Genomic DNA, 15,270 nt, shown 5'->3' with positions numbered 1-15,270 from the left:
GTAACAGACTACACACAAATATCTGGGCAGTGTACCTACTACCTGGAATTTGTTAAGCTGTATTGGCCTGTGCACTGTGCTCCGCAAAGACACATTCAGTAATCTGACTTTGTGGTTCCCTGCAACAGACGCTGTGCTGCTATTGTATTTACTTCTCAGAATATTGCTTGACTCACATCAGGTGTAAAGAAAAGGCAAATGCTTTGAGCTGGGCAGCCTCATAATTTACCATAATTAGAAGCTCAAACATCATAGTTATTGGATAATTCTGCAGAGTCAGACAAGCCTGAGTGCTGAAAATGTCGAGCCTGTGAGGCTCATGCAGACTTAGCCCAATGGGTTTTTGTGAGAGATATGCTCTCAGAAATTAGTACATGACAACTACTAATACTCAAAACTTACAACTTGATTTTGGTAGGGCTCTTCAGTATAAGCTTACGTGATTTGGTGGCTTGGGGCTACAGTGCAGGAAGGCACACTGTTGTCAGTGGAACATGGCTTTCACATCTGCAGGATGGTACCTTTTTGTCCATGGGCTTGAACTATGATTGTAGGAAAATAAAAACCCTATTTCTGACTTCCAGGTGTACTTACAAAACAGCAAAAATTAGCTACTGACATTCCCCACCCCACCAGCTTAATGTTTTAATATTAATAACACTATCAGTGTTTTTCCCTTTACTGTGTATAATCTGGTGGAGGGTGTGGTCCCCATTATGACATCACAGAACACAGGTGTCTAACACACGGCTCCCAGGTGCCTGGCAGTGCGCTGGTCACTGTGCAGCGTGACACACATTGTGCTGCAGGAGCAGAGCTGCGGGAGCTGTGTAAGGAGAATAACAGGTGAGATTGATGTGAGACACTAGTAACTGCCTTGGGGCATTGAAAGACAAGACAGACAAGAATTATGGGGGGGGGGGCAGGGTATGATGTGTGGTGCTTGAGGGGGTACTCTCAACTGGGCAAACATTTCATTTTATTTTTTAAGAAATTAGCAAGGTATATGAACTTTAGCAACTATACTTTATTTTTTAAAAAGTAAAAAAGATGTTTTGTAACCAGCAGCCAGCGTCCCACTCATGAATTCTACATTGTTTTCCATGGATACACAGCCAGCTTTGCCCTATGGGGAAGGAGGCTCTCTGTGTGAGAGGGCCTACGTATTATCTAACCTGGTCCTAAAAGACGTCTTGGTCTTTTACTCGGGTGGCGCACCATGCCATGTTTGGTGGAACAATTTGTGTTATATGAGGCTGTGTCAGTGATAAAGGGACACAATGCACATAACCAAGTGGCAAACATAAGGCCCGTGGGCCAAATCCTAACATTACATTCGGCCCTTTGAAGGCAACCACAAGGCTGATATGGCCCCCGGTGAAAATGAGTTTGACACCCCTGCAGTAGAATATCTTTGTGAAGCCTTCAGCTGGTCATATAGTATATATGCTATGTCTAGGTTTCCCCATGGCTTCTGAGAAAACTTGAATTTATTCCACTAACTATATTAACTATTCCACTAACTATATACCTAACTTACTTCCTTAGGCATCATGCAGTTGTAAGCTTGCTCATGGGTGGGCTTTGAAAATGCTATAGGTAGCATAACACAGATGCACTTATGACTTACATCACAGGAGCATGGTCATGGTAGTATGAAAAGTTCCCAGCACTTAATTCTTTTTGGGTAAAGGATTGGAAAAAGTAAATAATTCTTTTAGGAAAAGGATTGGAAAGAGATCTTGTCTTATAAATGCTCTTATGCAACTTACTCTGACCATCTGGTTCTTGACAATCTTTACATCGACTGTCTTGCGTTATCATATTATCAGCTATACCATATTTAAAATCCCAAATAATGTTCAGGAGCACATATGTTTTGGGATTGTCACTTTGTAATGTGAAGGACTACAACCTCTCCAATACTGATATATGTGGGAAATGTAGGTATATTGTCTTAGTAACTGACAGTGTCTACTGCAAAGGAGGCAGAAGTCTTCCCAGAGAATGGTTGGAATTCTCTCCAGACATGAAGGATTTGTGTCAAGCTTTAGCATTTATAGTAAGGCTGGTTAATAAGATACTGAATCTGAGTTATCTGTGGGTTGCTGATTAGTTTGGTCTTTGTACAAACACATTTTAAAAGGATCTTAGTGCTACAGACAGCACCTAAAAAACATATTTGGAAAAATCAGGTTGCCTGAACATTGGCTTTTGAATGCTGTAAACTGCACTGGGCCTTCTATGATTCTTTTGTGTTTCCTGAAGCGATTCTTTGGCTCCATTTCCTTGCAGTATTTTCCCTGAGTACAGCACTACTCTATTTCACTTTTACAGTTAATTGAAGTGGTTGGAGGTCAGCCAGTTTGACCAGAGAGCTACAGCCAGGCCAGTTTTATAATCCTGAGGTACTTAGCACTGAAGATTCTCTGCAGAGATAATAGTCTTGAATTGGAATTACTCTCCATGTATCCAAAGTATATTAAACGCTTGTGCTTGAAAGGGGCAACTGGTAGGGCAGGAATTATTTTATCTACATTGAATTAAGGTTGTTCTAATTGCCAGCACTGGCATTTGGGGAAAGGATCGTGCAGCCTGAGGGGATTGAGAGTGATGCAAAGGAGGTAAAAAAATCCAGCAGGACTGTTGCTTTCAAGAGTTCTAGCCCTTCAGCTGTCCGTTCCTCGGAACTGAGGAGGGGGGTGTCCTCCGTGGAGAAGGGGCCTCAGGTACCAAAATATCATAGCTGTATAATTTCACAGCACTATACAATATTTAAATAAAAGGCTCGCAATTGCACCCTAGCATTAAATTTGTAATAAAGCTCAGTCCTTACTTGTAGTCCTTTTAGAAAATGAAGCAACTAATTAAAATTATTTTTGAATTTATTTCATTTGTAAAGAATACTGAAAAAATACAAAAAAGAGATAGAAAACCGCCAAAGGTTAAAAAGGTGTTTCTGGATATGGTGTGTTTTAAATGTCCTGTCACAAATAAGATCATATAATTCTTTTCAGTTTCAAGGTGCTCTAAAAGTTGGTTTCATAGCTGTTCTGTTGCATATTTTCTCTAGCTCGGTTATACCGATTTCACAACTTTTATTGTAAGTTTTGTTAGATCAATGTTAAAAATGGCTTTAAAGATAAATCACAGTATGTCATCTAAATAGGGTTATTCATAGAAATAATCCTATAATCAGAGCACTTAGCGGTTTTCATAAGTTTATAATGAACAGTAATACACAATTGCAACAACAAAAAAGACAATTCTAAAGCATAAAATAGTTTTCTACATAAATTTAGTTTTCCAAGGCCTTACAATGATAAAAGGCCCCACCCAGAATATCAATTTTCTGCATAAATATTTTGTAATAGTTTTCTCTGAAACCTTATGTTCTCCCAGTAGAGAACTATAAAATGGCACAGTAATGTGAACTGGGTTACCTTCTCACCACTGGCAATAAATGGTATTCTGGAAAACCTAATAAAGTTTATGATAGTGGGAATGTAGACAATAAAAATCCCAGTAAAATTTTGTTTAACGTATGCCTTTCAAGGAGCAGGAAAATTGGCTAGAGAAGGGGAATTTGTTAAAAAGACGCTGCTGCACGTTCATAAACTGGGAGAAGACAGACATCAATGTTTTCCAGCCCATCAAGTGATTCTCACTGGCTTAAAGGTGCTTCTGCCTATAGGGTTCCAGATGGGTGTTTCTGACATGAAGCCGGTACCTGCCCTCTGGTAAATCTGGTCTCTGTTTTGCAATGAATCAAGATCTCAGCTAATTTCCACCATCTCCCGAAGAATACCATACTCAAATATCTGAGTCCCTTCCTGTTCTCCATATGCAAGTGATACTACTGGCAGCCGTTCATTATTATACCTCAGCTATCTGAGGAGACAACCCACATTTAAACACAAAGTACATATTAAAGTCATGTTGTTAGCAGAATGTGAAGGGAGATGGGGAGAGAAGCAGAAAGACCAATTGCTTGATCAAAGGAGAGGTGAGATGTGCAATATTTGGCCCCTGGTTCGTTGCACAGGCATGGCGTGTGTGCTGCTGGAGGTAAGGTCAACTCCAAATAATGAAAAGACATGTTTTTAGAATATGACCTGTGTTCGTCATATATATGTTTCACATCTATATTTCCAGACTCAGATTTATTTAAATTTGAAGTATTTGTTATATTTTGTTTTACTTCCATAATATTAAAAAGATACCATGAAATCCTCATGTTTAGTGGACTCTGCGCACTGTATCAGACTTGTATTGATGGGATGGCATAGCTGAGGATGGCTGAGTGTGATGACTTTCCTTTGAGTAGGGTCAAGCTCAACGAAATGTTTGAAGCCCTCCATTACAATTTATTGTATGGTTTGAGACGAGTATATTTTTATTTTTTGCAGGGCTTTGCAGAAGCATGAAAGTGAGTAGGAGTATTAACTGCACTGTATTGTCTAACAGTTCACAGAATTTGCCTCCCAGGATTAATAGCTTTTGGTTTTCAAGGCACCTGTCTTAGCTGGGGAGTTGCTGAGACTTCTCTAGCCATATCATCTATGTTAAGTCTTGTGATGTCACATTTGAGTTCTGCAGACCTAATTTTTTATTCCCCTATACCCACTGATGTGTTAGCATTTGCTTTAGCAGTCTCTAGTTTTAGCCCAATATGTTTTTTTCTTTACTAGTACTCGAAAGTTAACAAAGTTCTTTAAAATCCTTTCCAGTAGTTTAATAATTCTAGTCATATATATGTATATACATATATATATTTAACCAGAGGTCATTCATGTGGTAATTCAGTCTTCAAATTTAGTGAAGCATAAGGCAACAGGCTTCCTGATGTAAATAATGAACTCTGTATCCCACTTTTGTCAAGCTATTCAGAAAAGAAGGATTCATCTATGCTTCACTGAGGAGGCAATGAGAGTCTTCTCTATTGAGACTTTTTTTGGTGGGTAAAACAACTGTCAAAATATCAAAATCTGATTTTTCTTGGGTGTTTTATGATTTTTTTTTTTTTTACACTTATGTTGGTTACCTAATAAATAGCCTCTAGCATTATATCTATTTACGCTTACTAATGCAAATCCTAAGTGTAGTTGTTTGATAGAAGTGTAGGTAGTTTTCCTGTGTTAAAATCATAGTTAACTCAGAAGGAAGAGAACAACCCTTAGAATAATAGCCCTGCACTACTGGGGTGTGCTGGAGCTCATGAACAGTGGGTGTGGAAGGAGCCATTACTGCGTGTACAGCATTTACTTACTGTGCTTGACACGTCTGTAATCATGTGGTACAGAGAGAACAAGAGTAGAAGAATGGGCAGGGTAACAAAGACAAAATAAAACAACATACTGAGGTGTGTAAGTTTGTGTATCATGGTATTTGGAAGTGAGCATGTCTGTAGCTTCAGCTCAATACTATGTTGTGTGTGGATAAGGCTTCTGACACTTTCACAGTATTCTGGAGTGACATCAACATTGCATTCTGAGCTGAAGAAAAGCTGGAAACTTCCCTTGTCAGGCTGCAGGTGGGACAGCACAACAGGCTCCTTGTGTTCATCATGGTGATGTTCTGTACTTGTAGACAGTGCAGTCAACATTCAGTCACCTGTGAGTAGTTAAGCTGGAGTGTGCATTTTCCTCACTGCAAGTGCAGGATTGGGTAGGACCCTGCAGCACCAAGGGAGGTGTGTGGCCCCTGGGGACTGGGAGGCACTGTCACAGGGCAGCCGCAGCCCTGCTCTCTGCTGCTCTTGCCCGAGGAAGCAATTAAATCGCTTGTGCATGGGTTGCAGCCTGCTCTAGTAAATCCACCAGAATTACACACACTTTCCTCAGAGCTAGCCAATGCCATTACTATACTCCAGGAACTGGAAATGTGGAGAACTATACCATGTTAGTTTAACATTTTTACTCTGTTGGCTGAAGTCCAGTTGAATTTGTTAGGTCTAGCTTGGCATTGTTTCTATGGGAAAGGAGGCATTTGTACAGAGCTGTGCATGCCCTTGCACCAGGTCGCCTTGTGCTCTGGGTTTTGGAGGTAGTGTGTTGTGCGACTGTGGGGAGATGTGCAAATTTTGATGGTGAGCCTGAACTGAAGCAGCACAAAATAGTACAGGGTTTCCAAATATTTTTGCACGAGGCATATAAGTGCTTGTTGCCAAGGGCACTCCCTGCCCAGCCACATGGGTGCACTGGGCCTCTGCAAAATGCCTGTCATTCGTGTACTGCTGAGTTCTGTTGCTTAGGCTGTGCCTCTCCATAGCACCAAAAAATGGAACACTGATGGTATGTGGGAATCTGACCTCTGTGAACAAGCAGTGTCACTTTCCACTAAAGAGTCAAGAGTAACTAGGAGGGAGTAGGGCATAAAACAGTGAGTGAAACACTGCTTCAGAGTCCTCTCTGGAGCAGACATATGGTCTGAGAACACACCATATCTCATCCAGCAAGCTTTTGGTATGCGATGCTGCACACCTCCATTGGGCCCTTGAAACATCTCTGCGTTTGTGTATTGGATGTGTTCCCACACGGTAGTCAGCCATCGCAGATGGTTATGCTCACTTCTTGTCTCCAAATACATCATGATATTTATCCCAAGATACTGCCAATTGTCATATGCATAATCAATTCTGTAATTTAGTTTCACCTGTTGGAATTAATCTCCATATGCAGATAGGTCTACCGATTTTAATGATGTGCTAACAATGTGTTCAAACACAGGTCAAGATTAAGCTAGGGCTAGCGCTGTAAATTTAACTGATTCCTGTGATGACTTTTGAAAAGATGTCTGTTTCATTAAAGCTTGCCCACTTCACCCAAACTAAGTTTTGTGCGAGAGTATCCAAATAATCTGCAGGATAAGCTCGTATTTATAGATCCATTATGATGATATTTGTTGTGAAGCTTTTTGTGTGAGTTTTTGTTTGTGTGGTGCTTTTTGGGATTGGTTTGTTACGTTTTTTTGGAGGCTGTTTTGTTTTGGTTTTAGGGAGTTCAAAACTCATGTGTTGGAGTAGAGAAAGAAAACGGGTGGTCAGGAGGAGAGATGCAGAGAAGTGCAGCAGTGGGCAGGGAGGGAAAGGGTAGAATTCCAGTGCAGGCCTGGCCCTGCCTTGCAGCTGTCAGTGCTGCCTCTCTGCTCCTACCACACCAGAATGAACTGTCACGCGTAGAAAGTAACCTCTGCCCTCTCACACCCTCAGCTGAGAATATTCTGCTTCATTTTTATGATTAAGTCCAGCTGCATTAGCCAGCTGAAATTCAACCTTTTTGTAGTTCAAAGTAAGAATTTTATACTGTATCTAATTTAGCAGTTGAAGGTTGATTTCAGGTGATGGAACACGTTTAAGAGTATTTTTTTTCATATAATTAATTTTCCGGTTTATTTAGATCTATACCTGTAAGCAAAATAAGCAAGAAGGTCTAAATACCACAAAACAAGGGATATTAAAATCTACCTGGGGGGGTTCAGGAACACAAATCTCATTGGGGGATGGTCCTGAATTACACAATATCTTAGAAAAATCTGCCGGAATATGTATCATACAATGACATGCTACATTCTGAAAATAGTATCTTTTCTCATTCTAACCCTGCCACTGCCCCCAGGCAGGTTCACAAATTCTTTCTTCCACGTTGGAAAATGCATAGGAATTGTGGCTGTCTACTACTCCATAGATTTTAGTGAAATGTGGAGATCTGAATCTGGACATTTCACAGTTTTAAGATTACATAAAGAAACAAGTTAGTATTTGAAAAGCAGTGAATTTAAAAATAGTATTAAAAACCAATCAACCAACTAAAACAACATCAACAACAACAACAAAAAACAACAACAAAACCCAGAAAAAGATGTTAACTTAATAGAAATTGTAAGAAAAAAAAAATCCCCAGACAGATGTCAGTTACTTCTTCAATTTCTTTGCTCCGTATGTTGTCTTTCCTCACCTTCCTGTGAGCTGTTAGCTTACCTGTAAGATAAGAGAGAAATCCTAACTTGTTCAAATTCACACCAAGATGACAAAACCTTTTTTAACCACTCTGTCTGTGTAATAGTGCAGAGTTGTGTATGTTTGAATGAACACGTGTGTTCGCAGAATTAAGGAACAGTGGGAGAATCAGTATGATCCTTTCCCTAAATAGCACTAAAGATTACATATGGTATTAGACTTTGAATACTGGTGAGCTGACCATGAAGACAACGGAAATTTCATGCCAGAGCCTTTTTTTTTAAAAAAAACCAAAAGGTTTAGGATGCTTCTGAGAAAAAGACCGATAGCTAAAATGTAATTATTTTGAAACTTCATCGTTGTTTGGGATGTCAATAAAAGTTAATGAAGATGTTTGATAAAGATAAAATATTAATTTGGTACCTCTTTGTCTGTACAGCAGCCTTGCTTGTTTGGAGGGGAAGAACTTCAGTTCACTGATGTATTTTCAGTTAGTTGGAAACTCTTCTGGTTTTGACAGAGCAGCCAGAAGGAGGGGCAGGTTTGGCTGCGGTTTGCACTGTGTGGCTGCGATGCGGAGATGCTGGGCTTGCTGGGTCAGCCAGAGCAAATGTTATTGTGTAAATCACTTTCCTGTTGGTGTGTTCAGGTTGTCTCCTTTACCAGCCATGCTCTGAAAGGGCAAAGCTGAATGAGCTATCCCATTGCCTTGTTTGTCACAGAATCACTGGGACTAGAAGGGACCTCTGGTGATCTGGTCTGACTGTCCTGCTAAAACAGGGTCAATTAGAACATGTTACTCCAGGCCGTGTTCAGGTTTTGATCATCTCCAAGGTCGGTGACTCCACAGCTGTCTCTGGACAACATGTTCTAGTGTTCCATCAACCTGGCAATAAACCAGCTTTTTTCTGTGTTGTAAATGAAAATTTAAATGGAAATAACCTCTTGTCCTGTCCCCTAAGAAGAATCTGTCTCTGTTGTCTTCTTCCCCCCTCGGGTGTTCATGAAGATCTCCCTGGAGCTTTCTTTTCTCAGCACTGAACTATCCCAGCTCTCTTAGCCTCTCTTCCTATGATCACTGTATGAGACGGTGTGGAAAGCCTTATCAGCATCAAAATAAACACTATCTGCTGCTTTGCCCTATTCCACCAAGCCACTCTTCTCATCACAAAAGGGCCATCAGGTTGTTCTAGCATAATTTTACCTTCATAAATCCATGCTAACTACTGCCAATTGCCTTTTTGTCCTTCCTATGCTTGGAAATGGCTTCCAGGATTATTTGCTGCGCCTCCTTCCCTGCGAGTGGGCTGAGGCTGGCCAGCCTGTACTTCCCAGATCTTCCTTCTTGCCCTTTATGAAGAAAGGAGTGACATTTATTGTCTTCCAGTCCTCTCCCAGCGACCATGACCTCCTAATGCAGAGTGACCTTGCAAGATACTGTCTGGCTTCCTCAGCACTATTGGGTAAGGCAAATAGAGGAAACACTGGTAAAGTGAATGGACTGCAGCTTCTGACAGCAAGATAGCAAATAAATGTTCTGTGAGTGAATTTAGGTTTTTAAGCATAATAAATAGAATTTTACGCATGAAAGTGTTCAGGGAAATACCTGGTATCCAATGAGCTGGGTAAGAATTCTTCCTGTCTTTAAACAGTATGTAGTAAAAAGTTACAGTAATTTTGTTTTTCAAGGAGAAGGGCTGAACAATGCAAACTCATTGAGACAGATTATTCTCAAGGTTAATTGAGATATATCAGTTTGCACTAGGTTTCTCTCACAATTTTCTGCCTGATTACCAATACAAAATGGTCAAATACATACACCTTTATTCAGTGCAGCTACTCTAATGTTAGAGATCCCAAGAAAGATAGATTTAGGATGCTTGGTGCAAGGCTGAGATAATTAGTAAAACTGTAGAACAAGTTATTTATAGGCTAATGGAGACTGAACTTGGGAGGGACATCGAGCATGGCTCTCCGCAGTCCTGGAGCTTCGATCGTCCTTGGCATGCGGGCATTTCTGATGGGGCTTCCTCTGTTTGCACAAACTCACATTTTCTTTTGGAAGGAACCTGGAATTTAGGGGCAGGAAGGTTAAGTTTGTCATCTGAATGATAGATTGCTCCTGTCTGTGGCTTCATGGTTTGGTCTTAGGAAAAATAAAAGATGACTTTTTGTGAGGCTCATTCTGGAACTGCTAGCTCTTAACATATTAGCTAGAGAAGATTAGTCTGCACATGGGAGCTCCTTTTCTGTATTTACTTGATTCTATTTGTAAGTTATCTATTTCCAAAATAAGGGCTTGAACTTGGTGGGCCAAGCATATCTCTCTTAATAAAAGGGTGTGTTTCCACTTGATATCAATGGAAATTTCATACTCACAGCAGCTTCAAATTCATCTTCTGATGTCCATAGTTGCATATTTAGTGTGGACAGGAACACTCGAAATTATTAAGGACCTTCTCAAAGAAGTGCACAGAAGAAGATGGTGTGTTTAAGAGTATTTATCGTTAATTTGAAAAGCACAGTTTTAGCTGGCAGACTGGCTGTTGGCTGCCTTGTTCACATTTGGACAGTTGGCTGTAAATGTTTCTGTCTGTACTCTGATGGGGTTAAGAGAATGGAAAATTCAGGCTAATGAGTAGCAGATAATGAACAGTATAGTTCCAAATTATACTTTATTTAAACTTGCAAAATGCTCACAGTTGCTGTGTGTTTCTACCAATCTGTAATATAGATATTTACGAATAATTAGTATTAATAGGATCTTTATATATGACCGGATCAAACTTGGCATTTTAGATGTGGAAATGTGAGTGAATTATGGATTGTTGTTTGTTCAACCAGTTCTAACAGGGAAGCAGAATGATGGAAAAACACATGGTAGGCTGGCAAAGGACAGACTCCACTAGCAAATGAATGCTGAATTGAGCAATTAGGCAGGAAATCAAAATGAGAATTCGCTCTAAGGCAACACATGGCACATGATAGAGAGCAGGTCTAGAAACAACTGTAGAAACTGGCAGATGATGATCTGCACCTGGTAGTGTCATCCATGGCCAGCATCCTGCGCTGGGGACTCCAGAGTGGCACAAACATTTATCTTGTTTCTTCTGGAAGATTTTGAAAGCACCAGCTTGCTCCAAAGTGGTGTGATTGTGTGGTGGGTTTTTTTTCTTGGTTCTTTTTGTTTGTTTGGGGTTTTTCGTGGGTGGTTGATTTGGTTTTGGGTGATGTTGTTTGTTTGTTTGTTTTTTTCCAATAAAGGAAAAAGAAAAAAGGTGCCTGTTAATTGAAGGAAAGGGCTTGGTTCTTTTAAGGTCAGTGTATGAAAAGGCATTCCCTTTTGTTTCAGTAAGTCTCTGCATAGTTGTTGTGTAGGAAATGAAATATCTGAAAATGAAATATTTTCATTTGAAATACTTTTAATAAGTATTATGTATTGTTGCAGACAAGGGTAGTAAAATGTGACACTGCAATCATGAGCCCAACTGTTTTGTGGATTCAGCAGTAATCACAACCTGATATTTGTGACTTAATCAATCTTGTATTTGTTAGTGTGGGAAGGAAATGGAATAAATTGATGTCTACAACGAATTTCCAACCATTGTCCTGTCTAACCCTGAATTTGCCTTTCTGTACAGACCATACAAAGGTCAATACTGATATTTCTATTCTGGGCGCTCTCTGCACACTCTTGTCCAGATGATTCTTGCTTCGAACTCATGGTAGAAATTCAGTGGCACAGAAAACCTTGCTCCAGTCTTCCATATAGAGTTAATTTCCACTAGATTGGTACTATGAAATGCCAAAGCTTAAATAGCTCCTGCTTGTACTATGTCATTAATACTCATCTGTCAAAAGCAGCAACATTCATCCGGAAAACATATTGAAACTGAGAGGGAGGAGGAGGGGAAATGATTCTCCTGCCAGTATAAAGAATAATGTAAATCTTCCTTAAATAGTTTTCTGCATTATTTTGCAAATATTTTCTATATCAGAAACAAAGAACTGAATTTCAATGTTTATAGCACATGTTGGTGGTATGAACATCAATGTGTATGGGAGGGTTGAAAATGAAGTGGTGTGGTGATCCAGTGGGACCCCAGTACCTGTCCCCTGCTGAGCACCCGCTGGTTCTGGGCTCAGCTGGAGCCCCCCAGTTCCTGGGCAGGATGGAGGGCAGATACTGGAAGGCAGATCATGTGAAGAGCAGAATACTGGCTTCTAGTCACAGCATTCCTGGGTGTTTCTAGTGATATGTGTATCCTGGGAGAGGGTGTTAAAGCTGCCATTTTAGCAAAAAATGTAACTTCTTGATTAATATCATCAGCGTCACAGAAAACTAAAACTTGTGGAAATCCATAGAACTGCTTTGTATCCTTTCACATCATCTGCTTTCGTGTGGTTCTGCTTTCTGGTAAATCATTGCTAGGAAAAGTGAACCCCTTCACTTCAAAAGAACTCAATCACAGATGCATGTACATTAACTGCAGTAACTTCAGTATGGGCTGTGAGAGTCAAGTGTTTTCATGAAAATAGTCTGGCAAGGATTTGCGTAGTATCTGGTACCATGTTGTTTGAGTATGGGTTGCTAGATCCTGGTGAGCTGGGACAAATCTTCATTTGATACCCCAGCTCAGCTGTGCTGTTTGGTGAGCTGCCGTGTGCCTGGGAACTGTTCTGGCCCAGTTGTGCTGCGCTAGGAGGTGATACCTTAACCCACATTGCCGGAACGTGTTGGGGACCTGCGCCTCAGTGAACTATTTACATTCAGGAGAAAGACTGATTCTTTTCACCTGCATGTTAAACAGCAAGTACTAGAGAGGATTACAAACTACTGAGACTGTGTTAGAGATAAGTAAAAACAAATACAGTTCACATCTTTCTTCAGTGATTGCTACCACCTAATACTGTCTGAGCCTCCCTGATGCTGGATGTCACCTTTTCATGGAATGCAAGTCAATTGAAAGTATGAAGTCAGAGGCTGCGTCTCAAAATGCGTTGAAAGCATGTGCTTTGATAATAGGGCACTTCAAAGGTAGGTTAATTAGCTAATGCTCTATTTGCTCACACCAATTAGGGAACTTTTTATAGAAAAAATGAAGTCCTAATTATTCAGATCAACAAGAGTAATTAGGAAACATTATCAGCATTAATAGAACGTGGGACAGTTCTTAACTACTGCAAGATTGATTTGGGTGTCTAAATGAGAAGAGCTACCCATGCATTTCTCAGATTGGCCAGGGTCTCTCATTTTTAAGGGAACTGGTAAGAATCAGAGGTCTTGGCAACTCAAAATGCTGTTAAACCTCTTAAAGCACACTCTACACTTCAGCTTTCAACACTGACTCAAGAGAACAAACCCTTCACAAAAATGTGCAGATTCAGTTATTTAATACAACCTGTAAGAAAGGTTCCATGTCTCACTGTTTCATAAATGTAATTGAGAAGACAGTTTTGCATTCCTCCCATCTACCTTCTGGTAGTGCTTCACCTTCAGGTGCATTGCTTCCCACAAGGGTGCTCTGCCTTCTCGTGTCAGTGCTGTTGCAAGAGAGTAAAGCTTACGCAGGGCTTGGTGTCTGCTCGACACTTACGTGCACGTTGCATCATGTAGCTTTGGATATGTTTACGATCCAGGATAAACTTTGTTTGTTTTTTTGTTTGTTTGTTTGTTTGTTTTTAATTGATGACAAACTAAATTCCCTTAGGATATAGTTTGTGTAAGACAATAATACTCCTAAGTAAAGGCAGAGCAACTGAAAACAGATGGAGCTGCATTATTGATGAGAACTTGGGATATGCAGAATAAGGAAATGAAGGATAGAGTAATACAGAGTAATCTACTTGATTGTTAAGTCAGGAGCTATAGACACTATCTTAACTAGCACAGACTAAACCAGTGCAATGAAAACTGTAAGTTACATGAAGAGATTTTCAGATAAAAATAAGTACAGAGTATTTCTACGTGAATGTTCGTTTACATCATTCTCTTGGGTGGGTTTGGGTTCATCAAGAGGATCTAGACCCAAGTCAGTTTGTTTCCCCACAAGCAGTAACTTGAAGTCGAAAGCTGAAAATGTGATATCTTGGTATATTTAATTACTTAATATCTTTAACACTTTTAAAACTCATTTCCACAGGTGGTGAAAAAAATTTCATAGAGTAAAATTTTCTTGGCTTGTCTTTTTTTTTTTTTTTAAGTGGTGCCATCCTTTTTTTAATAATATTTTTGGCCCAATTATTTGCTAATCTTAAGAATATTCACTTGACTGTTCTTGACCTTCTTACTGACATGGGCTTTGCTTCGCTGTCTAACTAACGGAACCTGAAGAACATTCAGGGAAAAATGACCTTTAAATGCCTGCTCATCTCAGGTAAGGAATAATAAGAGTTCACTATCTCCCAACAGATGGTAGGCTTTTCTTGGGCGTCAGTACAAATTTATTTCAGCAAAAGAGGAGAAATGCCTACGAGGTATTTGTGCAGAATCCTGAATTTGGTAGCTAGATAGAAATTGACTTGAAAGATATTTCTTCACTGGGTAATAGTTGGTTACCTGCTATCACAAAAGAGTGGTTTCAAAGGTACAGCTGGCTAAGCCTGGTTTAGATTTTCCAGTAAAACTCTCCTATCCTTCAGCTTTGTTTTATTTCTGAACACAAAATATACATAGTTTGTGAAAAGTTTGGTTTAGAATAGAATAAAAAGGAGAGCACTGCCCAATTAATTGGAATAGAATTGCTTCAAGGGCTGATGAAAGCCCTTGTAGGTTAACCAAGGGTCTTCTGTTTGAGATCAGTGGAATTAGGTCAGTTTCTTATTTCAGAATATCTGGCCTACAGGCATGAAAACCAACTGTAGACTCCAACAATTTGTTTGCATACTCCTCATTTATAGTTAGTAGATCAAAATTTAATTTGAAATAGAATGGCTCAACATCTTTGATTTTAGTATTACAGTCTCCGCTAACCAACCAACCTGAAAGTTGTACTACCTGGATAGCTTTGAGGTAGATAAAGAAATTAATTAAAATTAAGCTAGAGATCGTAATCATACAAACTACTTAATGTGCAAACATTGATAAGATGTATTTTGTTCCTGCTCTTCAACCAATAGGTGTAAGTCTTTCAGGGATTTTGTGTTTGTCACCCAAAACAAGCAGTAAAATTTTTCTTTCTGTGACAAATCAGCTCAATGCCAGCAAAGCCGATGCAGCAAATTTCCTGCACTTGCAGTGAATGGACAAATCAAAGGCAATTCAGTGACACATGGATAATGTCTGACTGAGTGTTATAGTAGTTTTCTGAATC

At 39.7% G+C, this 15,270-nt stretch overlaps 1 long non-coding RNA gene across 18 annotated transcripts in view; it reads left to right on the top strand.

Moving 5' to 3' along the window:
- Nucleotides 1–15,270, top strand: part of LOC136104331 (uncharacterized) — a 500,900-nt gene that overhangs the window by 180,849 nt on the left and 304,781 nt on the right. The window lies entirely within an intron of this gene.

Source organism: Patagioenas fasciata, chromosome 8 (assembly GCF_037038585.1).
Source record: "Patagioenas fasciata isolate bPatFas1 chromosome 8, bPatFas1.hap1, whole genome shotgun sequence".
NCBI classification, from domain to species: domain Eukaryota; kingdom Metazoa; phylum Chordata; class Aves; order Columbiformes; family Columbidae; genus Patagioenas; species Patagioenas fasciata.
Note: the sequence above shows the minus strand (reverse complement) of the source record. Positions and strands in the feature narration are given on the sequence as shown.